Genomic DNA, 27,459 nt, shown 5'->3' on the forward strand with positions numbered 1-27,459 from the left:
TTGATTCTGGAACCCTGGGGCCTGGAAACATGACATCAGTGGATTCTGGAACCCTGTGGCCTGGGAACATGAGAACGGTTTGATTCTGGAACACTGTGGCCTGGGAACATGTCTGAGGTTTGATGGTGGAATCCTGTGGCCTGGCAACATGACTGAGGTTTGTTTCTGGAATCCTTTTCCCTGGGAACATGACTGAGGTTTGATTCTGCACACTTTTGTCCTGGGAACATGACTGAGGTTTGATAGTGGAACCCTGTGGCCTGCGAACATGACTGAGGTTTGATTCTGGAACCATGTGTCCTGGGAATATGACTGAGGTTTGATTGTGGAAATCTGTGACCAGGGAAAATAACTGAGGTTTTCGTTGTGGAAATATGTGGCCTGGGATCATGAGTGAGGTTTGATGGTGGAACACTCTGGCCTGGCAAAATGACTGAGGCTTCATTCTGGAACCCTGTGGCCTGGGAACTTGACTGAGGTTTGATGGCAGAAACCTGTGGACTGGCAACATGACTGAGGTTTGATTGTGGAACCCTGTGCCCTGGAAACATGACTGTGGCCTGGTATTGGAAACCCATGGTCTGGGAAGTTGACATTGGTTTGATTCTGGAACCCTGTGTCCTGGGAACATGTTTGAGGTTTGATTCTGGAAACCATTGGTCTGGGAATATGACTGATGTTAGATTGTGGAACCTGTGGCCTGGGAACATGACTGAGGTTTGATGGAGGAACCCTGTGGCCTGGGAACATGACTGAGGTTTCATGGAGGAACCCTGTGGCCTGGGAACTTGACTCTGATTTCATCGCAGAAACCTGTGGACTGGCAACAGGACTGAGGTTTGATGGTGGAACCCTGTGCACTGGGAAACATGACTGAGGCCTGATACTGGAACCCCGTGGCCTGGGAACATGACATTGGTTTGATTCTAGAACCCTGTTTCCTGGGAACATGACTGAGGTTTGATGGTTGAACCCTGTGTCCTGGCAACTTGACAGAGGTTTGACTGTGGAACCCTCAGGCTTGGGAACATGACTGAGGATTGATGGTAGAACGCTGTGGCCTGGCAACAGGACTGAGGTTTGATGGTGGGACCCAGTGGCCTGGGAACATGACATCGTTTTTGATTCTGATACCCTGTTGCCTGGGAACATGAAATCGTTTTGATTCTGGAAACCTGTGTCCTGGGAACATGACTGAGGTTTGAATGTGGAACCCTGTGGCGGGGGAACATGAGTGAGGTTTGATTCTGGAACCATGGGTCCTGGGAATATGACTGAGGTTTGATTCTGGATACCTGTGGCCTGGGAAAATGACTGAGGTTTCGTTGTGGAAATATGTGGCCTGGGATCATGAGTGAGGTTTGATGGTGGAACACTCTGGCCTGGCAAAATGACTGAGGCTTGATTCTGGAACCCTGTGGCCTGGGAACTTGACTGAGGTTTGATGGCAGAAACCTGTGGACTGGCAACATGAATGAGGTTTGATTGTGGAACCCTGTGCCCTGGAAACATGACTGTGGCCTGGTACTGGAAACCCATGGCCTGGGAACTTGACATTGGTTGATTCTGGAACCCTGTGTCCTGGGAACATGATTGAGGTTTGATTCTGGAAACCATTGGTCTGGGAACATGACTGATGTTAGACTGTGGATCCTGTGGCCTGGGAACATGACTGAGGTTTGATGGAGGAACACTGTGACCTGGGAACATGACTGAGGTTTGATGGTGGTACCCTGTGGCCTGGCAACATGACTGAGGCTTGATTCTGGAACCCTGTGGCCTGGGAACTTGACTCTGATTTGATCTCAGAAACCTGTGGCCTGGCAACATGACTGCGGTTTGATGGTGGAACCCTGTGCACTGGGAATATGACTGAGGCCTGATACTGGAACCCCGTGGCCTGGGAACATGACATTGGTTTGATTCTGGAACCCTGTTTCCTGGGAACATGACTGAGGTTTGATGGTTGAACCCTGTGGCCTGGCAACATGACAGAGGTTTGATTGTGGAACCCTCAGGCTTGGGAACATGACTGAGGCTTGATGGTGGAACCCTGTGGCCTGGCAAAAGGACTGAGGTTTGATGGTGGAATCCTGTGGCCTGGAAAGATGACTTAGGTTTGATTGTGGAACACTCTGGCCTGGGAACATGACTGAGGCTTGATGGTGGAACCGTGGCCTGGCAACAGTACTGAGGTTTGATTTTGGAAACCTGTGGCCTGGGACTGTGTCTGAGGTTTAATTCTGGAAGCCTGTGTCCTGGGAATATGAGTGAGACTTGATTCAGGTACCCTGTGTCCTGGGAACATGACTGGGGTTTTTTTTTTGAAACCTGTTTCCAGTGAACATGACTGAGGTTTTATTCTGGAACCCTGTGTCCTGGGAACATGACTGAGGTTTGATTCTGGAACCATGGGGCCTGGGAATATGACTGAGGTTTGATTCTGGAAACCATTGGCCTGGGAACATGACTGATGTTAGATTGTGGAATCCTGTGGCCTGCGAACATGACATCGGTTTGGATTCTGGTACCCTGTTGCCTGGGAACATGAAATTAGTTTGATTCTGGAAACCTGTGGTCTGCGAATATGACTGAGGTTTGATGGTGGTACCCTATGGCCTGGCAACATGACTGAGGTTTGATTCTGGTTTCCTGTGGCCTGGGAACATGACTGAGGCGTGATTCTGGAAACCTGTGACCTGGGAACATGAAATCTGTTTAGATTGTGCAATACTGTGCCCTGGCAACCTGACTGAGGCTTGGTTCTGGAACCCTTTGGCCTGGGAACATAACTGAGGATTGATTCTGGAACCCTGGGGCCTGGAATTATGACATCAGTGGATTCTGGAACCCTGTGGCCTGGGAACATGAGAACGGTTTGATTCTGGACACCTGTGTCCTGTGAACATGACTGAGATTTGATTGTGGAACCCTCAGGATTTGGAACATGACTGAGGTTTGATGGCGGAAACCTGTGGCCTGGCAACAGGACTGAAGTTTGATGCTGGAATCCTGTGGCCTTGCAAGATGACTTAGGTTTGATTGTGGAACACTCTGGCCTGGGAACATGACTGAGGCTTGATGGTGGAATCATGGCCTGGCAACAGTACTGAGGTTTGATTGTGGAACCCTCTGGCCTGGGAATATGACTGAGGTTTAATTGTGGAACCCTGTTTCCTGGGAATATGAGTAAGGCTTGATTCTGGAACCCTGTGGCCTGGGAACATGACTAGGGTTTTATTTTTGAATGCTATGTCCAGGGAACATGACTGAGGTTTTATTCTGGAACCCTGTGTCCTGAGAACATGTCTGAGGTTTGATTCTGGAACCATGTGGCCTGGGAATATGACTGAGGTTTGATTCTGGAAACCTGTGGTCTGGGAATATGACTGAGGTTTGATGGTGGTACCCTATGGCCTGGCAACATGACTGAGGTTTCATTCTGGATTCCTGTGGCCTGGGAACATGACTGAGGCGTGATTCTGGAAACCTGTGGCCTGGCAACATGACATCTGCTTACATTGTCCAATAATGTGACCTGGGAACCTGACTGAGGCTTGGTTCTGGAATCCTGTTGACTGAGAACATGACTGAGGTTTTATTCTGGAAACCTGTAGCCTGGGAACATAACTGAGGATTGATTCTGGAACCCTGGGGCCTGGAAACATGACATCAGTGGATTCTGGAACCCTGTGGCCTGGGAACATGAGAACGGTTTGATTCTGGAACACTGTGGCCTGGGAACATGTCTGAGGTTTGATGGTGGAATCCTGTGGCCTGGCAACATGACTGAGGTTTGTTTCTGGAATCCTTTTCCCTGGGAACATGACTGAGGTTTGATTCTGCACACTTTTGTCCTGGGAACATGACTGAGGTTTGATAGTGGAACCCTGTGGCCTGCGAACATGACTGAGGTTTGATTCTGGAACCATGTGTCCTGGGAATATGACTGAGGTTTGATTGTGGAAATCTGTGACCAGGGAAAATACCTGAGGTTTTCGTTGTGGAAATATGTGGCCTGGGATCATGAGTGAGGTTTGATGGTGGAACACTCTGGCCTGGCAAAATGACTGAGGCTTGATTCTGGAACCCTGTGGCCTGGGAACTTGACTGAGGTTTGATGGCAGAAACCTGTGGACTGGCAACATGACTGAGGTTTGATTGTGGAACCCTGTGCCCTGGAAACATGACTGTGGCCTGGTACTGGAAACCCATGGTCTGGGAAGTTGACATTGGTTTGATTCTGGAACCCTGTGTCCTGGGAACATGTTTGAGGTTTGATTCTGGAAACCATTGGTCTGGGAATATGACTGATGTTAGATTGTGGAACCTGTGGCCTGGGAACATGACTGAGGTTTGATGGAGGAACCCTGTGGCCTGGGAACATGACTGAGGTTTAGTGCAGGAACCCTGTGGCCTGGGAACTTGACTCTGATTTCATCGCAGAAACCTGTGGACTGGCAACAGGACTGAGGTTTGATGGTGGAACCCTGTGCACTGGGAACATGACTGAGGCCTGATACTGGAACCCCGTGGCCTGGGAACATGACTTTGGTTTGATTCTAGAACCCTGTTTCCTGGGAACATGACTGAGGTTTGATGGTTGAACCCTGTGTCCTGGCAACTTGACAGAGGTTTGACTGTGGAACCCTCAGGCTTGGGAACATGACTGAGGATTGATGGTAGAACGCTGTGGCCTGGCAACAGGACTGAGGTTTGATGGTGGGACCCTCTGGCCTGGGAACATGACATCGTTTTTGATTCTGATACCCTGTTGCCTGGGAACATGAAATCGTTTTGATTCTGGAAACCTGTGTCCTGGGAACATGACTGAGGTTTGAATGTGGAACCCTGTGGCGGGGGAACATGAGTGAGGTTTGATTCTGGAACCATGGGTCCTGGGAATATGACTGAGGTTTGATTCTGGATACCTGTGGCCTGGGAAAATGACTGAGGTTTCGTTGTGGAAATATGTGGCCTGGGATCCTGAGTGAGGTTTGATGGTGGAACACTCTGGCCTGGCAAAATGACTGAGGCTTGATTCTGGAACCCTGTGGCCTGGGAACTTGACTGAGGTTTGATGGCAGAAACCTGTGGACTGGCAACATGAATGAGGTTTGATTGTGGAACCCTGTGCCCTGGAAACATGACTGTGGCCTGGTACTGGAAACCCATGGCCTGGGAACTTGACATTGGTTGATTCTGGAACCCTGTGTCCTGGGAACATGATTGAGGTTTGATTCTGGAAACCATTGGTCTGGGAACATGACTGATGTTAGACTGTGGATCCTGTGGCCTGGGAACATGACTGAGGTTTGATGGAGGAACACTGTGAACTGGGAACATGACTGAGTTTTGATGGTGGTACCCTGTGGCCTGGCAACATGACTGAGGCTTGATTCTGGAACCCTGTGGCCTGGGAACTTGACTCTGATTTGATCTCAGAAACCTGTGGACTGGCAACATGACTGCGGTTTGATGGTGGAACCCTGTGCACTGGGAATATGACTGAGGCCTGATACTGGAACCCCGTGGCCTGGGAACATGACATTGGTTTGATTCTGGAACCCTGTTTCCTGGGAACATGACTGAGGTTTGATGGTTGAACCCTGTGGCCTGGCAACATGACAGAGGTTTGATTGTGGAACCCTCAGGCTTGGGAACATGACTGAGGCTTGATGGTGGAACCCTGTGGCCTGGCAAAAGTACTGAGGTTTGATGGTGGAATCCTGTGGCCTGGAAAGATGACTTAGGTTTGATTGTGGAACACTCTGGCCTGGGAACATGACTGAGGCTTGATGGTGGAACCGTGGCCTGGCAACAGTACTGAGGTCTGATTTTGCAAACCTGTGGCCTGGGACTGTGTCTGAGGTTTAATTCTGGAAGCCTGTGGCCTGGGAATATGAGTGAGACTTGATTCAGGTACCCTGTGTCCTGGGAACATGACTGGGGGTTTTTTTTTGAAACCTGTTTCCAGGGAACATGACTGAGGTTTTATTCTGGAACCCTGTGTCCTGGGAACATGACTGAGGTTTGATTCTGGAACCATGGGGCCTGGGAATATGACTGAGGTTTGATTCTGGAAACCATTGTCCTGGGAACATGACTGATGTTAGATTGTGGAATCCTGTGGCCTGGGAACATGACATCGGTTTGGATTCTGGTACCCTGTTGCCTGGGAACATGAAATTAGTTTGATTCTGGAAACCTGTGGTCTGCGAATATGACTGAGGTTTGATGGTGGTACCCTATGGCCTGGCAACATGACTGAGGTTTGATTCTGGTTTCCTGTGGCCTGGGAACATGACTGAGGCGTGATTCTGGAAACCTGTGACCTGGGAACATGAAATCTGTTTAGATTGTGCAATACTGTGCCCTGGCAACCTGACTGAGGCTTGGTTCTGGAACCCTTTGGCCTGGGAACATAACTGAGGATTGATTCTGGAACCCTGGGGCCTGGAATTATGACATCAGTGGATTCTGGAACCCTGTGGCCTGGGAACATGAGAACGGTTTGATTCTGGAACCCTGTGGCCTGGGAACATGTCTGAGGTTTGATGGTGGAATCCTGTGGCCTGGCAACATGACTGAGGTTTGTTTCTGGAATCCTTTTCCCTGGGAACATGACTGAGGTTTGATTCTGCACACCTTTGTCCTGGGAACATGACTGAGGTTTGACAGTGGAACCCTGTGGCCTGCGAACATGACTGAGGTTTGATTCTGGAACCATGTGTCCTGGGAATATGACTGAGGTTTGATTGTGGAAATCTGTGACCAGGGAAAATAACAGGTTTTCGTTGTGGAAATATGTGGCCTGGGATCATGAGTGAGGTTTGATGGTGGAACACTCTGGCCTGGCAAAATGACTGAGGCTTCATTCTGGAACCCTGTGGCCTGGGAACTTGACTGAGGTTTGATGGCAGAAACCTGTGGACTGGCAACATGACTGAGGTTTGATTGTGGAACCCTGTGCCCTGGAAACATGACTGTGGCCTGGTACTGGAAACCCATGGTCTGGGAAGTTGACATTGGTTTGATTCTGGAACCCTGTGTCCTGGGAACATGTTTGAGGTTTGATTCTGGAAACCATTGGTCTGGGAATATGACTGATGTTAGATTGTGGAACCTGTGGCCTGGGAACATGACTGAGGTTTGATGGAGGAACCCTGTGGCCTGGGAACATGACTGAGGTTTCATGGAGGAACCCTGTGTCCTGGGAACTTGACTCTGATTTCATCGCAGAAACCTGTGGACTGGCAACAGGACTGAGGTTTGATGGTGGAACCCTGTGCACTGGGAAACATGACTGAGGCCTGATACTGGAACCCCGTGACCTGGGAACATGACATTGGTTTGATTCTAGAACCCTGTGTCCTGGGAACATGACTGAGGTTTGATGGTTGAACCCTGTGTCCTGGCAACTTGACAGAGGTTTGACTGTGGAACCCTCAGGCTTGGGAACATGACTGAGGATTGATGGTAGAACGCTGTGGCCTGGCAACAGGACTGAGGTTTGATGGTGGGACCCAGTAGCCTGGGAACATGACATCGTTTTTGATTCTGATACCCTGTTGCCTGGGAACATGAAATTGTTTTGATTCTGGAAACCTGTGTCCTGGGAACATGACTGAGGTTTTAATGTGGAACCCTGTGGCGGGGGAACATGAGTGAGGTTTGATTCTGGAACCATGGGTCCTGGGAATATGACTGAGGTTTGATTCTGGATACCTGTGGCCTGGGAAAATGACTGAGGTTTCGTTGTGGAAATATGTGGCCTGGGATCCTGAGTGAGGTTTGATGGTGGAACACTCTGGCCTGGCAAAATGACTGAGGCTTGATTCTGGAACCCTGTGGCCTGGGAACTTGACTGAGGTTTGATGGCAGAAACCTGTGGACTGGAAACATGAATGAGGTTTGATTGTGGAACCCTGTGCCCTGGAAACATGACTATGGCCTGGTACTGGAAACCCATGGCCTGGGAACTTGACATTGGTTGATTCTGGAACCCTGTGTCCTGGGAACATGATGGAGGTTTGATTCTGGAAACCATTGGTCTGGGAACATGACTGATGTTAGACTGTGGATCCTGTGGCCTGGGAACATGACTGAGGTTTGATGGAGGAACACTGTGACCTGGGAACATGACTGAGGTTTGATGGTGGTACCCTGTGGCCTGGCAACATGACTGAGGCTTGATTCTGGAACCCTGTGGCCTGGGAACTTGACTCTGATTTCATCGCAGAAACCTGTGGACTGGCAACATGACTGCGGTTTGATGGTGGAACCCTGTGCACTGGGAATATGACTGAGGCCTGATATTGGAACCCCGTGGCCTGGGAACATGACATTTGTTTGATTCTGGAACCCTGTTTCCTGGGAACGTGACTGAGGTTTGATGGTTGAACCCTGTGGCCTGGCAACATGACAGAGGTTTGATTGTGGAACCCTCAGGCTTGGGAACATGACTGAGGCTTGATGGTGGAACCCTGTGGCCTGGCAAAAGGACTGAGGTTTGATGGTGGAATCCTGTGGCCTGGAAAGATGACTTAGGTTTGATTGTGGAACACTCTGGCCTGGGAACATGACTGAGGCTTGATGGTGGAACCGTGGCCTGGCAACAGTACTGAGGTTTGATTTTGGAAACCTTTGGCCTGGGACTGTGTCTGAGGTTTAATTCTGGAAGCCTGTGGCCTGGGAATATGAGTGAGACTTGATTCAGGTACCCTGTGTCCTGGGAACATGACTGGGGGTTTTTTTTTGAAACCTGTTTCCAGGGAACATGACTGAGGTTTTATTCTGGAACCCTGTGTCCTGGGAACATGACTGAGGTTTGATTCTGGAACCATGGGGCCTGGGAATATGACTGAGGTTTGATTCTGGAAACCATTGGCCTGGGAACATGACTGATGTTAGATTGTGGAATCCTGTGGCCTGGGAACATGACATCGGTTTGGATTCTGGTACCCTGTTGCCTGGGAACATGAAATTAGTTTGATTCTGGAAACCTGTGGTCTGCGAATAGGACTGAGGTTTGATGGTGGTACCCTATGGCCTGGCAACATGACTGAGGTTTGATTCTGGTTTCCTGTGGCCTGGGAACATGACTGAGGCGTGATTCTGGAAACCTGTGACCTGGGAACATGAAATCTGTTTAGATTGTGGAATACTGTGCCCTGGCAACCTGACTGAGGCTTGGTTCTGGAACCCTTTGGCCTGGGAACATAACTGAGGATTGATTCTGGAACCCTGGGGCCTGGAATCATGACATCAGTGGATTCTGGAACCCTGTGGCCTGGGAACATGAGAACGGTTTGATTCTGGAACCCTGTGGCCTGGGAACATGTCTGAGGTTTGATGGTGGAACCCTGTTCCCTGGCAACATGACTGAGGTTTGTTTCTGGAATCCTTTTCCCTGGGAACATGACTGAGGTTTGATTCTGCACACCTTTGTCCTGGGAACATGACTGAGGTATGATAGTGGAACCCTGTGGCCTGCGAACATGACTGAGGTTTGATTCTGGAACCATGTGTCCTGGGAATATGGCAGAGGTTTGATTGTGGAAATCTGTGACCAGGGAAAATGACTGAGGTTTTCGTTGTGGAAATATGTGGCCTGGGATCATGAGTGAGGTTTGATGGTGGAACACTCTGGCCTGGCAAAATGACTGAGGCTTCATTCTGGAACCCTGTGGCCTGGGAACTTGACTGAGGTTTGATGGCAGAAACCTGTGGACTGGCAACATGACTGAGGTTTGATTGTGGAACCCTGTGCCCTGGAAACATGACTGTGGCCTGGTACTGGAAACCCATGGTCTGGGAAGTTGACATTGGTTTGACTCTGGAACCCTTTGTCCTGGGAACATGTTTGAGGTTTGATTCTGGAAACCATTGGTCTGGGAATATGACTGATGTTAGATTGTGGAACCTGTGGCCTGGGAACATGACTGAGGTTTGATGGAGGAACCCTGTGGCCTGGGAACATGACTGAGGTTTCATGGAGGAACCCTGTGGCCTGGGAACTTGACTCTGATTTCATCGCAGAAACCTGTGGACTGGCAACAGGACTGAGGTTTGATGGTGGAACCCTGTGCACTGGGAACATGACTGAGGCCTGATACTGGAACCCCGTGGCCTGGGAACATGACATTGGTTTGATTCTAGAACCCTGTTTCCTGGGAACATGACTGAGGTTTGATGGTTGAACCCTGTGTCCTGGCAACTTGACAGAGGTTTGACTGTGGAACCCTCAGGCTTGGGAACATGACTGAGGATTGATGGTAGAACGCTGTGGCCTGGCAACAGGACTGAGGTTTGATGGTGGGACCCAGTGGCCTGGGAACATGACATCGTTTTTGATTCTGATACCCTGTTGCCTGGGAACATGAAATCGTTTTGATTCTGGAAACCTGTGTCCTGGGAACATGACTGAGGTTTGAATGTGGAACCCTGTGGCGGGGGAACATGAGTGAGGTTTGATTCTGGAACCATGGGTCCTGGGAATATGACTGAGGTTTGATTCTGGATACCTGTGGCCTGGGAAAATGACTGAGGTTTCGTTGTGGAAATATGTGGCCTGGGATCATGAGTGAGGTTTGATGGTGGAACACTCTAGCCTGGCAAAATGACTGAGGCTTGATTCTGGAACCCTGTGGCCTGGGAACTTGACTGAGGTTTGATGGCAGAAACCTGTGGACTGGCAACATGAATGAGGTTTGATTGTGGAACCCTGTGCCCTGGAAACATGACTGTGGCCTGGTACTGGAAACCCATGGCCTGGGAACTTGACATTGGTTGATTCTGGAACCCTGTGTCCTGGGAACATGATTGAGGTTTGATTCTGGAAACCATTGGTCTGGGAACATGACTGATGTTAGACTGTGGATCCTGTGGCCTGGGAACATGACTGAGGTTTGATGGAGGAACACTGTGACCTGGGAACATGACTGAGGTTTGATGGTGGTACCCTGTGGCCTGGCAACATGACTGAGGCTTGATTCTGGAACCCTGTGGCCTGGGAAATTGACTCTGATTTGATCGCAGAAACCTGTGGACTGGCAACATGACTGCGGTTTGATGGTGGAACCCTGTGCACTGGGAATATGAATGAGGCCTGATACTGGAACCCCGTGGCCTGGGAACATGACATTGGTTTGATTCTGGAACCCTGTTTCCTGGGAACATGACTGAGGTTTGATGGTTGAACCCTGTGGCCTGGCAACATGACAGAGGTTTGATTGTGGAACCCTCAGGCTTGGGAACATGACTGAGGCTTGATGGTGGAAACCTGTGGCCTGGCAACAGGACTGAAGTTTGATGCTGGAATCCTGTGGCCTGGCCAGATGACTTAGGTTTGATTGTGGAACACTCTGGCCTGGGAACATGACTGAGGCTTGATGGTGGAATCATGGCCTGGCAACATGACTGAGGTTTGATTGTGGAACCCTCTGGCCTGGGAATATGAGTGAGGTTTAATTGTGGAACCCTGTTTCCTGGGAATATGAGTGAGCCTTGATTCTGGAACCCTGTGGCCTGGGAACATGACTAGGGTTTTATGTTTGAATGCTGTGTCCAGGGAACATGACTGAGGTTTTATTTTGGAACCCTGTGTCCTGAGAACATGTCTGAGGTTTGATTCTGGAACCATGTGGCCTGGGAATATGACTGAGGTTTGATTCTGGAAACCATTGCCCTGGGAACATGACTGATGTTAGATTGTGGAATCCTGTGGCCTGGGAACATGACATCGGTTTGGATTCTGGTACCCTGTTGCCTGGGAACATGAAATCGGGGTGATTCTGGAAACCTGTGGTCTGGGAATATGACTGAGGTTTGATGGTGGTACCCTATGGCCTGGCAACATGACTGAGGTTTCATTCTGGATCCCTGTGGCCTGGGAACATGACTGAGGCGTGATTCTGGAAACCTGTGTCCTGGCAACATGACATCTGCTTACATTGTCCAATAATGTGCCCTGGGAACCTGACTGAGGCTTGGTTCTGGAATCCTGTGGACTGAGAACATGACTGAGGTTTTATTCTGGAAACCTGTAGCCTGGGAACATAACTGAGGATTGATTCTGGAAACCCTGGGGCCTGGAAACATGACATCAGTGGATTCTGGAACCGTGTGGCCTGGGAACATGAGAACGGTTTGATTCTGGAACCCTATGTCCTGGGAACATATCTGAGGTTTGATGGTGGAATCCTGTGGCCTGGCAACATGACTGAGGTTCGTTTCTGGAATCCTTTTCCCTGGGAACATCACTGAGGTTTGGTTCTGCACACCTTTGTCCTGGGAACATGACTGAGGTTTGATAGTGGAACACTGTGGCCTGCGAACTTGACGGACGTTTGATTCAGGAACCATGTGTCCTGGGAATATGACTGAGGTTTGATTGTGGAAAACTGTGGCCTGGGAACTTGACTGAGGTTTGATGGCAGAAACCTGTGGACTGGCAACATGATGGAGGTTTGATTGTGGAACCCTGTGCCCTGGAAACATGACTGAGGCCGGGTACTGGAAACCCATGGCCTGGGAACTTGACATTGGTTGATTCTGGAACCCTGTGTCCTGGGAACATGATTGCGGTTTGATGGAGGAACCCTGTGGCCTGGGAACATGACTGAGGTTTGATGGCGGAAACCTGTGGCCGGGGAACATGACTGAGGTTTGATGGTGGTACCCTGTGTCCTGGCAACATGACTGAGGCTTGATTCTGGAACCCTGTTGCCTGGAATCGACTCTGATTTGATCGCAGAAACATGTGGACTGGCAACATGACTGCGGTTTCATGGTGGAACCCTGTGCACTGGGAATATGACTGAGGCCTGATACTGGAACCCCGTGGCCTGGGAACATGACATTGGTTTGATTCTGGAACCCTGTTTCCTGGGAACGTGACTGAGATTTGATGGTGGAAACCTGTGGCCTGGCAACAGGACTGAAGTTTGATGCTGGAATCCTGTGGCCTGGCAAGATGACTTAGGTTTGATTGTGGAACACTCTGGCCTGGGAACAAGACTGAGGCTTGATGGTGGAATCATGGCCTGGCAACAGTACTGAGGTTTGATTGTGGAACCCTCTGGCCTGGGAATATGACTGAGGTTTAATTGTGGAACCCTGTTTCCTGGGAATATGAGTGAGGCTTGATTCTGGAACCCTGTGTCCTGGGAACATGACTAGGGTTTTATGTTTGAATGCTGTGTCCAGGGAACATGACTGAGGTTTTATTCTGGAACCCTGTGTCCTGAGAACATGTCTGAGGTTTGATTCTGGAACCATGTGGCCTGGGAATATGACTGAGGTTTGATTCTGGAAACCTGTGGTCTGGGAATATGACTGAGGTTTTATGGTGGTACCCTATGGCCTGGCAACATGACTGAGGTTTCATTCTGGATTCCTGTGGCCTGGGAACATGACTGAGGCGTGATTCTGGAAACCTGTGGCCTGGCAACATGACATCTGCTTACATTGTCCAATAATGTGACCTGGGAACCTGACTGAGGCTTGGTTCTGGAATCCTGTGGACTGAGAACATGACTGAGGTTTTATTCTGGAAACCTGTAGCCTGGGAACATAACTGAGGATTGATTCTGGAACCCTGGGGCCTGGAAACATGACATCAGTGGATTCTGGAACCCTGTGGCCTGGGAATATGAGAAAGGTTTGATTCTGGAACCCCGTGGCCTGGGAACATGTCTGAGGTTTGATGGTGGAATCCTGTGGCCTGGCAACATGACTGAGGTGTGTTTCTGGAATCCTTTTCCCTGGGAACATGACTGAGGTTTGATTCTGCACACCTTTGTCCTGGGAACATGACTGAGGTTTCATAGTGGAACCCTGTGGCCTGCGAACATGACTGAGTTTGATTCTGGAGCCATGTGTCCTGGGAATATGACTGAGGTTTGATTGTGGAAATCTGTGGCCTGGGAACTTGACTGAGGTTTGATGGCAGAAACCTGTGGACTGGCAACATGACGGAGGTTTGATTGTGGAACCCTGTGCCCTGGAAACATGACTGAGGCCTGGTACTGGAAACCCATGGCCTGGGAACTTGACATTGGTTGATTCTGGAACTCTGTGTCCTGTGAACATGATTGCGGTTTGATGGAGGAACCCTGTGGCCTGGGAACATGACTGAGGTTTGATGGAGGAAACCTGTGGCCTGGGAACATGACTGAGGTTTCCTGGTGGTACCCTGTGGCCTGGCAACATGACTGAGGCTTGATTCTGGAACCCTGTTGCCTGGAACTTGACTCTGATTTGATCGCAGAAACCTGTGGACTGGCAACATGACTGCGGTTTCATGGTGGAACCCTGTGCACTGGGAACATGACTTAGGCCTGATACTGGAACCCCGTGGCCTGGGAACATGACATTGGTTTGATTCTGGAACCCTGTTTCCTTGGGAACGTGACTGAGGTTTGATGGTTGAACACTGTGGCCTGGCAACATGACAGAGGTTTGATTGTGGAACCCTCAGGCTTGGGAACATGACTGAGGCTTGATGGTGGAACCCTGTGGCCTGGCAACAGGACTGAGGTTTGATGGTGGAATCCTGTGGCCTGGAAAGATGACTTAGGTTTGATTGTGGAACACTCTGGCCTGGGAACATGACTGAGGCTTGATGGTGGAACCGTGGCCTGGCAAAAGAACTGAGGTTTGATTGTGGAAACCTCTGGCCTGGGAATATGTCTGAGGTTTAATTCTGGAAGCCTGTAGCCTGGGAATATGAGTGAGACTTGATTCAGGAACCCTGTGTCCTGGGAACATGACTGACGTTTGATTCTGGAACCATGGGGCCTGGGAATATGACTGAGGTTTGATTCTGGCAACCATTGGTCTGGGAACATGACTGATGTTAGACTGTGGATCCTGTGGCCTGGGAACATGACTGAGGTTTGATGGAGGAACACTGTGACCTGGGAACATGACTGAGGTTTGATGGTGGTACCCTGTGGCCTGGCAACATGACTGAGGCTTGATTCTGGAACCCTGTGGCCTGGGAACTTGGCTCTGATTTGATCGCAGAAACCTGTGGCCTGGCAACATGACTGCGGTTTGATGGTGGAACCCTGTGCACTGGGAATATGACTGAGGCCTGATACTGGAACCCCGTGGCCTGGGAACATGACATTGGTTTGATTCTGGAACCCTGTTTCCTGGGAACATGACTGAGGTTTGATGGTTGAACCCTGTGGCCTGGCAACATGACAGAGGTTTGATTGTGGAACCCTCAGGCTTGGGAACATGACTGAGGCTTGATGGTGGAACCCTGTGGCCTGGCAAAAGGACTGAGGTTTGATGGTGAAATCCTGTGGCCTGGAAAGATGACTTAGGTTTGATTGTGGAACACTCTGGCCTGGGAACATGACTGAGGCTTGATGGTGGAACCGTGGCCTGGCAACAGTACTGAGGTTTGATTTTGGAAACCTGTGGCCTGGGACTGTGTCTGAGGTTTAATTCTGGAAGCCTGTGGCCTGGGAATATGAGTGAGACTTGATTCAGGTTCCCTGTGTCCTGGGAAAATGACTGGGGTTTTTTTTTTGAAACCTGTTTCCAGGGAACATGACTGAGGTTTTATTCTGGAACCCTGTGTCCTGGGAACATGACTGAGGTTTGATTCTGGAACCATGGGGCCTGGGAATATGACTGAGGTTGATTCTGGAAACCATTGGCCTGGGAACATGACTGATGTTAGATTGTGGAATCCTGTGGCCTGGGACCATGACATCGGTTTGGATTCTGGTACCCTGTTGCCTGGGAACATGAAATTAGTTTGATTCTGGAAACCTGTGGTCTGCGAATAGGACTGAGGTTTGATGGTGGTACCCTATGGCCTGGCTACATGACTGAGGTTTGATTCTGGTTTCCTGTGGCCTGGGAACATGACTGAGGCGTGATTCTGGAAACCTGTGACCTGGGAACATGAAATCTGTTTAGATTGTGGAATACTGTGCCCTGGCAACCTGACTGAGGCTTGGTTCTGGAACCCTTTGGCCTGGGAACATAACTGAGGATTGATTCTGGAACCCTGGGGCCTGGAATTATGACATCAGTGGATTCTGGAACCCTGTGGCCTGGGAACATGAGAACGGTTTGATTCTGGAACCCTGTGGCCTAGGAACATGTCTGAGGTTTGATGGTGGAATCCTGTGGCCTGGCAACATGACTGAGGTTTGTTTCTGGAATCCTTTTCCCTGGGAACATGACTGAGGTTTGATTCTACACACCTTTGTCCTGGGAACATGACTGAGGTTTGACAGTGGAACCCTGTGGCCTGCGAACATGACTGAGGTTTGATTCTGGAACCATGTGTCCTGGGAATATGACTGAGGTTTGATTGTGGAAATCTGTGACCAGGGAAAATAACTGAGGTTTTCGTTGTGGAAATATGTGGCCTGGGATCATGAGTGAGGTTTGATGGTGGAACGCTCTGGCCTGGCAAAATGACTGAGGCTTCATTCTGGAACCCTGTGGCCTGGGAACTTGACTGAGGTTTGATGGCAGAAACCTGTGGACTGGCAACATGACTGAGGTTTGATTGTGGAACCCTGTGCCCTGGAAACATGACTGTGGCCTGGTACTGGAAACCCATGGTCTGGGAAGTTGACATTGGTTTGATTCTGGAACCCTGTGTCCTGGGAACATGTTTGAGGTTTGATTCTGGAAACCATTGGTCTGGGAATATGACTGATGTTAGATTGTGGAACCTGTGGCCTGGGAACATGACTGAGGTTTGATGGAGGAACCCTGTGGCCTGGGAACATGACTGAGGTTTCATGGAGGAACCCTGTGTCCTGGGAACTTGACTCTGATTTCATCGCAGAAACCTGTGGACTGGCAACAGGACTGAGGTTTGATGGTGGAACCCTGTGTCCTGGCAACTTGACAGAGGTTTGACTGTGGAACCCTCAGGCTTGGGAACATGACTGAGGATTGATGGTAGAACGCTGTGGCCTGGCAACAGGACTGAGGTTTGATGGTGGGACCCAGTAGCCTGGGAACATGACATCGTTTTTGATTCTGATAACCTGTTGCCTGGGAACATGAAATTGTTTTGATTCTGGAAACCTGTGTCCTGGGAACATGACTGAGGTTTGAATGTGGAACCCTGTGGCGGGGGAACATGAGTGAGGTTTGATTCTGGAACCATGGGTCCTGGGAATATGACTGAGGTTTGATTCTGGATACCTGTGGCCTGGGAAAATGACTGAGGTTTCTTTGTGGAAATATGTGGCCTGGGATCATGAGTGAGGTTTGATGGTGGAACACTCTGGCCTGGCAAAATGACTGAGGCTTGATTCTGGAACCCTGTGGCCTGGGAACTTGACTGAGGTTTGGTGGCAGAAACCTGTGGAGTGGAAACATGACTGTGGTTTGATTGTGGAACCCTGTACCCTGGAAACATGACTGTGGCCTGGTACTGGAAACCCATGGCCTGGGAACTTTACATTGGTTGATTCTGGAACCCTGTGTCCTGGGAACATGATGGAGGTTTGATTCTGGAAACCATTGGTCTGGGAACATGACTGATGTTAGACTGTGGATCCTGTGGCCTGGGAACATGACTGAGGTTTGATGGAGGAACACTGTGACCTGGGAACATGACTGAGGTTTGATGGTGGTACCCTGTGGCCTGGCAACATGACTGAGGCTTGATTCTGGAACCCTGTGGCCTGGGAACTTGACTCTGATTTGATCGCAGAAACCTGTGGCCTGGCAACATGACTGCGGTTTGATGGTGGAACCCTGTGCACTGGGAATATGACTGAGGCCTGATACTGGAACCCCGTGGCCTGGGAACATGACATTTGTTTGATTCTGGAACCCTGTTTCCTGGGAACATGACTGAGGTTTGATGGTTGAACCCTGTGGCCTGGCAACATGACAGAGGTTTGATTGTGGAACCCTCAGGCTTGGGAACATGACTGAGGCTTGATGGTGGAACCCTGTGGCCTGGCAAAAAGACTGAGGTTTGATGGTGGAATCCTGTGGCCTGGAAAGATGACTTAGGTTTGATTGTGGAACACTCTGGCCTGGGAACATGACTGAGGCTTGATGGTGGAACCGTGGCCTGGCAACAGTACTGAGGTTTGATTTTGGAAACCTGTGGCCTGGGACTGTGTCTGAGGTTTAATTCTGGAAGCCTGTGGCCTGGGAATATGAGTGAGACTTGATTCAGGTACCCTGTGTCCTGGGAACATGACTGGGGTTTTTTTTTTGAAACCTGTTTCCAGGGAACATGACTGAGGTTTTATTCTGGAACCCTGTGTCCTGGGAACATGACTGAGGTTTGATTCTGGAACCATGGGGCCTGGGAATATGACTGAGGTTTGATTCTTGAAACCATTGGCCTGGGAACATGACTGATGTTAGATTGTGGAATCCTGTGGCCTGCGAACATGACATCGGTTTGGATTCTGGTACCCTGTTGCCTGGGAACATGAAATTAGTTTGATTCTGGAAACCTGTGGTCTGCGAATATGACTGAGGTTTGATGGTGGTACCCTATGGCCTGGCAACATGACTGAGGTTTGATTCTGGTTTCCTGTGGCCTGGGAACATGACTGAGGCGTGATTCTGGAAACCTGTGACCTGGGAACATGAAATCTGTTTAGACTGTGCAATACTGTGCCCTGGCAACCTGACTGAGGCTTGGTTCTGGAACCCTTTGGCCTGGGAACATAACTGAGGATTGATTCTGGAACCCTGGGGCCTGGAATTATGACATCAGTGGATTCTGGAACCCTGTGGCCTGGGAACATGAGAACGGTTTGATTCTGGACACCTGTGTCCTGTGAACATGACTGAGATTTGATTGTGGAACCCTCAGGATTTGGAACATGACTGAGGTTTGATGGCGGAAACCTGTGGCCTGGCAACAGGACTGAAGTTTGATGCTGGAATCCTGTGGCCTGGCAAGATGACTTAGGTTTGATTGTGGAACACTCTGGCCTGGGAACATGACTGAGGCTTGATGGTGGAATCATGGCCTGGCAACAGTACTGAGGTTTGATTGTGGAACCCTCTGGCCTGGGAATATGACTGAGGTTTAATTGTGGAGCCCTGTTTCCTGGGAATATGAGTGAGGCTTGATTCTGGAACCCTGTGGCCTGGGAACATGACTAGGGTTTTATTTTTGAATGCTATGTCCAGGGAACATGACTGAGGTTTTATTCTGGAACCCTGTGTCCTGAGAACATGTCTGAGGTTTGATTCTGGAACCATGTGGCCTGGGAATATGACTGAGGTTTGATTCTGGAAACCTGTGGTCTGGGAATATGACTGAGGTTTGATGGTGGTACCCTTTGGCCTGGCAACATGACTGAGGTTTCATTCTGGATTCCTGTGGCCTGGGAACATGACTGAGGCGTGATTCTGGAAACCTGTGGCCTGGCAACATGACATCTGCTTACATTGTCCAATAATGTGACCTGGGAACCTGACTGAGGCTTGGTTCTGGAATCCTGTTGACTGAGAACATGACTGAGGTTTTATTCTGGAAACCTGTAGCCTGGGAACATAACTGAGGATTGATTCTGGAACCCTGGGGCCTGGAAACATGACATCAGTGGATTCTGGAACCCTGTGGCCTGGGAACATGAGAACGGTTTGATTCTGGAACCCTGTGGCCTGGGAACATGTCTGAGGTTTGATGGTGGAATCCTGTGGCCTGGCAACATGACTGAGGTTTGTTTCTGGAATCCTTTTCCCTGGGAACATGACTGAGGTTTGATTCTGCACACCTTTGTCCTGGGAACATGACTGAGGTTTGATAGTGGAACACTGTGGCCTGCGAACTTGACGGACGTTTGATTCTGGAACCATGTGTCCTGGGAATATGACTGAGGTTTGATTGTGGAAAACTGTGGCCTGGGAACTTGACTGAGGTTTGATGGCAGAAAACTGTGGACTGGCAACATGACGGAGGTTTGATTGTGGAACCCTGTGCCCTGGAAACATGACTGAGGCCGGGTACTGGAAACCCATGGCCTGGGAACTTGACATTGGTTGATTCTGGAACCCTGTGTCCTGGGAACATGATTGAGGTTTGATGGAGGAACCCTGTGGCCTGGGAACATGACTGAGGTTTGATGGCGGAAACCTGTGGCCGGGGAACATGACTGAGGTTTGATGGTGGTACCCTGTGGCCTGGCAACATGACTGAGGCTTGATTCTGGAACCCTGTTGCCTGGAATCGACTCTGATTTGATCGCAGAAACATGTGGACTGGCAACATGACTGCGGTTTCATGGTGGAACCCTGTGCACTGGGAACATGACTGAGGCCTGATACTGGAACCCCGTGGCCTGGGAACATGACATTGGTTTGATTCTGGAACCCTGTTTCCTGGGAACGTGACTGAGGTTTGATGGTTGAACCCTGTGGCCTGGCAACATGACAGAGGTTTGATTGTGGAACCCTCAGGCTTGGGAACATGACTGAGGCTTGATGGTGGAACCCTGTGGCCTGGCAACAGGACTGAGGTTTGATGGTGGAATCCTGTGGCCTGGAAAGATGACTTAGGTTTGATTGTGGAACACTCTGGCCTGGGAACATGACTGAGGCTTGATGGTGGAACCGTGGCCTGGCAACAGTACTGAGGTTTGATTGTGGAAACCTCTGGCCTGGGAATATGTCTGAGGTTTAATTCTGGAAGCCTGTAGCCTGGGAATATGAGTGAGACTTGATTCAGGAACCCTGTGTCCTGGGAACATGACTGACGTTTGATTCTGGAACCATGGGGCCTGGGAATATGACTGAGGTTTGATTCTGGAAACCATTGGCCTGGGAACATGACTGATGTTAGATTGTGGAATTCTTTGGTCTGCGTACATGACATCGGTTTGGATTCTGGTACCCTGTTGCCTGGGAACATGAAATTAGTTTGATTCTGGAAACCTGTGGTCTGCGAATATGACTGAGGTTTGATGGTGGTATCCTATGGCCTGGCAACATGACTGAGGTTTGATTCTGGTTTCCTGTGGCCTGGGAACATGACTGAGGCGTGATTCTGGAAACCTGTGACCTGGGAACATGAAATCTGTTTAGATTGTGGAATACTGTGCCCTGGCAACATGACTGAGGCTTGGTTCTGGAACCCTTTGGCCTGGGAACATAACTGAGGATTGATTCTGGAACCCTGGGGCCTGGAAACATGACTGAGGTTGGATTGTGGAACCCTCTGGCCTGGGAACATGACTGTGGTTTGATTCTGAAACCCTGTGGCCTGGGAAAATGACTGAGGTTTGGTTCTGGAACCCTGTTCCCTGGGAACATGACTGAGGTTTGATTCTGGACACCTGTGTCCTGTGAACATGACTGAGATTTGATTGTGGAACCCTCAGGTTTTGGAACATGACTGAGGTTTGATGGTGGAAACCTGTGACCTGGCAACAGGACTGAAGTTTGATGCTGGAATCCTGTGGCCTGGCAAGATGACTTAGGTTTGATTGTGGAACACTCTGGCCTGGGAACAAGACTGAGGCTTGATGGTGGAATCATGGCCTGGCAACAGTACTGAGGTTTGATTGTGGAAACCTCTGGCCTGGGAATATGACTGAGGTTTAATTGTGGAACCCTGTTTCCTGGGAATATGAGTGAGGCTTGATTCTGGAACCCTGTGGCCTGGGAACATGACTAGGGTTTTATGTTTGAATGCTGTGTCCAGGGAACATGACTGAGGTTTTATTCTGGAACCCTGTGTCCTGAGAACATGTCTGAGGTTTGATTCTGGAACCATGTGGCCTGGGAATATGACTGAGGTTTGATTCTGGAAACCTGTGGTCTGGGAATATGACTGAGGTTTTATGGTGGTACCCTATGGCCTGGCAACATGACTGAGGTTTCATTCTGGATTCCTGTGGCCTGGGAACATGACTGAGGCGTGATTCTGGAAACCTGTGGCCTGGCAACATGACATCTTCTTACATTGTCCAATAATGTGACCTGGGAACCTGACTGAGGCTTGGTTCTGGAATCCTGTGGACTGAGAACATGACTGAGGTTTTATTCTGGAAACCTGTAGCCTGGGAACATAACTGAGGATTGATTCTGGAACCCTGGGGCCTGGAAACATGACATCAGTGGATTCTGGAACCCTGTGGCCTGGGAATATGAGAAAGGTTTGATTCTGGAACCCCGTGGCCTGGGAACATGTCTGAGGTTTGATGGTGGAATCCTGTGGCCTGGCAACATGACTGAGGTGTGTTTCTGGAATCCTTTTCCCTGGGAACATGACTGAGGTTTGATTCTGCACACCTTTGTCCTGGGAACATGACTGAGGTTTCATAGTGGAACCCTGTGGCCTGCGAACATGACTGAGTTTGATTCTGGAGCCATGTGTCCTGGGAATATGACTGAGGTTTGATTGTGGAAATCTGTGGCCTGGGAAATTGACTGAGGTTTGATGGCAGAAACCTGTGGACTGGCAACATGACGGAGGTTTGATTGTGGAACCCTGTGCCCTGGAAACATGACTGAGGCCTGGTACTGGAAACCCATGGCCTGGGAACTTGACATTGGTTGATTCTGGAACCCTGTGTCCTGTGAACATGATTGCGGTTTGATGGAGGAACCCTGTGGCCTGGGAACATGACTGAGGTTTGATGGAGGAAACCTGTGGCCTGGGAACATGACTGAGGTTTGATGGTGGTACCCTGTGGCCTGGCAACATGACTGAGGCTTGATTCTGGAACCCTGTTGCCTGGAACTTGACTCTGATTTGATCGCAGAAACCTGTGGACTGGCAACATGACTGCGGTTTCATGGTGGAACCCTGTGCACTGGGAACATGACTGAGGCCTGATACTGGAACCCCGTGGCCTGGGAACATGACATTGGTTTGATTCTGGAACCCTGTTTCCTTGGGAACGTGACTGAGTTTTGATGGTTGAACACTGTGGCCTGGCAACATGACAGAGGTTTGATTGTGGAACCCTCAGGCTTGGGAACATGACTGAGGCTTGATGGTGGAACCCTGTGGCCTGGCAACAGGACTGAGGTTTGATGGTGGAATCCTGTGGCCTGGAAAGATGACTTAGGTTTGATTGTGGAACACTCTGGCCTGGGAACATGACTGAGGCCTGATGGTGGAACCGTGGCCTGGCAAAAGAACTGAGGTTTGATTGTGGAAACCTCTGGCCTGGGAATATGTCTGAGGTTTAATTATGGAAGCCTGTAGCCTGGGAATATGAGTGAGACTTGATTCAGGAACCCTGTGTCCTGGGAACATGACTGACGTTTGATTCTGGAACCATGGGGCCTGGGAATATGACTGAGGTTTGATTCTGGCAACCATTGGTCTGGGAACATGACTGATGTTAGACTGTGGAACCTGTGGCCTGGGAACATGACTGAGGTTTGATGGAGGAACACTGTGACCTGGGAACATGACTGAGGTTTGATGGTGGTACCCTGTGGCTTGGCAACATGACTGAGGCTTGATTCTGGAACCCTGTGGCCTGGGAAATTGACTCTGATTTGATCGCAGAAACCTGTGGACTGGCAACATGAGTGCGGTTTGATGGTGGAACCCTGTGCACTGCGAATATGACTGAGGCCTGATACTGGAACCCCGTGGCCTGGGAACATGACATTGGTTTGATTCTGGAACCCTGTTTCCTGGGAACATGACTGAGGTTTGATGGTTGAACCCTGTGGCCTGGCAACATGACAGAGGTTTGATTGTGGAACCCTCAGGCTTGGGAACATGACTGAGGCTTGATGGTGGAACCCTGTGGCCTGGCAAAAGTACTGAGGTTTGATGATGGAATCCTGTGGCCTGGAAAGATGACTTAGGTTTGATTGTGGAACACTCTGGCCTGGGAACATGACTGAGGCTTGATGGTGGAACCGTGGCCTGGCAACAGTACTGAGGTTTGATTTTGGAAACCTCTGGCCTGGGACTGTGTCTGAGGTTTAATTCTGGAAGCCTGTGGCCTGGGAATATGAGTGAGACTTGATTCAGGTACCCTGTGTCCTGGGAACATGACTGGGGTTTTTTTTTTGAAACCTGTTTCCAGGGAACATGACTGAGGTTTTATTCTGGAACCCTGTGTCCTGGGAACATGACTGAGGTTTGATTCTGGAACCATGGGGCCTGGGAATATGACTGAGGTTTGATTCTGGAAACCATTGTCCTGGGAACATGACTGATGTTAGATTGTGGAATCCTGTGGCCTGGGAACATGACATCGGTTTGGATTCTGGTACCCTGTTGCCTGGGAACATGAAATTAGTTTGATTCTGGAAACCTGTGGTCTGCGAATATGACTGAGGTTTGATGGTGGTACCCTATGGCCTGGCAACATGACTGAGGTTTGATTCTGGTTTCCTGTGGCCTGGGAACATGACTGAGGCGTGATTCTGGAAACCTGTGACCTGGGAACATGAAATCTGTTTAGATTGTGCAATACTGTGCCCTGGCAACCTGACTGAGGCTTGGTTCTGGAACCCTTTGGCCTGGGAACATAACTGAGGATTGATTCTGGAACCGTGGGGCCTGGAATTATGACATCAGTGGATTCTGGAACCCTGTGGCCTGGGAACATGAGAACGGTTTGATTCTGGAACCCTGTGGCCTGGGAACATGTCTGAGGTTTGATGGTGGAATCCTGTGGCCTGGCAACATGACTGAGGTTTGTTTCTGGAATCCTTTTCCCTGGGAACATGACTGAGGTTTGATTCTGCACACCTTTGTCCTGGGAACATGACTGAGGTTTGACAGTGGAACCCTGTGGCCTGCGAACATGACTGAGGTTTGATTCTGGAACCATGTGTCCTGGGAATATGACTGAGGTTTGATTGTGGAAATCTGTGACCAGGGAAAATAACTGAGGTTTTCGTTGTGGAAATATGTGGCCTGGGATCATGAGTGAGGTTTGATGGTGGAACACTCTGGCCTGGCAAAATGACTGAGGCTTCATTCTGGAACCCTGTGGCCTGGGAACTTGACTGAGGTTTGATGGCAGAAACCTGTGGACTGGCAACATGACTGAGGTTTGATTGTGGAACCCTGTGCCCTGGAAACATGACTGTGGCCTGGTACTGGAAACCCATGGTCTGGGAAGTTGACATTGGTTTGATTCTGGAACCCTTTGTCCTGGGAACATGTTTGAGGTTTGATTCTGGAAACCATTGGTCTGGGAATATGACTGATGTTAGATTGTGGAACCTGTGGCCTGGGAACATGACTGAGGTTTGATGGAGGAACCCTGTGGCCTGGGAACATGACTGAGGTTTCATGGAGGAACCCTGTGGCCTGGGAACTTGACTCTGATTTCATCGCAGAAACCTGTGGACTGGCAACAGGACTGAGGTTTGATGGTGGAACCCTGTGCACTGGGAACATGACTGAGGCCTGATACTGGAACCCCGTGGCCTGGGAACATGACATTGGTTTGATTCTGGAACCCTGTTTCCTGGGAACATGACTGAGGTTTAATGGTTGAACCCTGTGTCCTGGCAACTTGACAGAGTTTTGACTGTGGAACCCTCAGGCTTGGGAACATGACTGAGGATTGATGGTAGAACGCTGTGGCCTGGCAACAGGACTGAGGTTTGATGGTGGGACCCAGTGGCCTGGGAACATGACATCGTTTTTGATTCTGATACCCTGTTGCCTGGGAACATGAAATCGTTTTGATTCTGGAAACCTGTGTCCTGGGAACATGACTGAGGTTTGAATGTGGAACCCTGTGGCGGGGGAACATGAGTGAGGTTTGATTCTGGAACCATGGGTCCTGGGAATATGACTGAGGTTTGATTCTGGATACCTGTGGCCTGGGAAAATGACTGAGGTTTCGTTGTGGAAATATGTGGCCTGGGATCATGAGTGAGGTTTGATGGTGGAACACTCTTGCCTGGCAAAATGACTGAGACTTGATTCTGGAACCCTGTGGCCTGGGAACTTCACTGAGGTTTGATGGCGGAAACCTGTGGACTGGCAACATGAATGAGGTTTGATTGTGGAACCCTGTGCCCTGGAAAAATGACTATGGCCTGGTACTGGAAACCCATGGCCTGGGAACTTGACATTGGTTGATTCTGGAACCCTGTGTCCTGGGAACATGATGGAGGTTTGATTCTGGAAACCATTGGTCTGGGAACATGACTGATGTTAGACTGTGGATCCTGTGGCCTGGGAACATGACTGAGGTTTGATGGAGGAACACTGTGACCTGGGAACCTGACTGAGGTTTGATGGTGGTACCCTGTGGCCTGGCAACATGACTGAGGCTTGATTCTGGAACCCTGTGGCCTGGGAACTTGACTCTGATTTGATCGCAGAAACCTGTGGCCTGGCAACATGACTGCGGTTTGATGGTGGAACCCTGTGCACTGGGAATATGACTGAGGCCTGATACTGGAACCCCGTGGCCTGGGAACATGACATTTGTTTGATTCTGGAACCCTGTTTCCTGGGAACGTGACTGAGGTTTGATGGTTGAACCCTGTGGCCTGGCAACATGACAGAGGTTTGATTGTGGAACCCTCAGGCTTGGGAACATGACTGAGGCTTGATGGTGGAACCCTGTGGCCTGGCAAAAGGACTGAGGTTTGATGGTGGAATCCTGTGGCCTGGAAAGATGACTTAGGTTTGATTGTGGAACACTCTGGCCTGGGAACATGACTGAGGCTTGATGGTGGAACCGTGGCCTGGCAACAGTACTGAGGTTTGATTTTGGAAACCTGTGGCCTGGGACTGTGTCTGAGGTTTAATTCTGGAAGCCTGTGGCCTGGGAATATGAGTGAGACTTGATTCAGGTACCCTGTGTCCTGGGAACATGACTGGGGGTTTTTTTTTGAAACCTGTTTCCAGGGAACATGACTGAGGTTTTATTCTGGAACCCTGTGTCCTGGGAACATGACTGAGGTTTGATTCTGGAACCATGGGGCCTGGGAATATGACTGAGGTTTGATTCTGGAAACCATTGGCCTGGGAACATGACTGATGTTAGATTGTGGAATCCTGTGGCCTGGGAACATGACATCGGTTTGGATTCTGGTACCCTGTTGCCTGGGAACATGAAATTAGTTTGATTCTGGAAACCTGTGGTCTGCGAATAGGACTGAGGTTTGATGGTGGTACCCTATGGCCTGGCAACATGACTGAGGTTTGATTCTGGTTTCCTGTGGCCTGGGAACATGACTGAGGCGTGATTCTGGAAACCTGTGACCTGGGAACATGAAATCTGTTTAGATTGTGGAATACTGTGCCCTGGCAACCTGACTGAGGCTTGGTTCTGGAACCCTTTGGCCTGGGAACATAACTGAGGATTGATTCTGGAACCCTGGGGCCTGGAATCATGACATCAGTGGATTCTGGAACCCTGTGGCCTGGGAACATGAGAACGGTTTGATTCTGGAACCCTATGGCCTGGGAACATGTCTGAGGTTTGATGGTGGAACCCTGTTCCCTGGCAACATGACTGAGGTTTGTTTCTGGAATCCTTT

This window comes from Eschrichtius robustus, chromosome 20 (assembly GCF_028021215.1).
Source record: "Eschrichtius robustus isolate mEscRob2 chromosome 20, mEscRob2.pri, whole genome shotgun sequence".
Taxonomy (NCBI): domain Eukaryota; kingdom Metazoa; phylum Chordata; class Mammalia; order Artiodactyla; family Eschrichtiidae; genus Eschrichtius; species Eschrichtius robustus.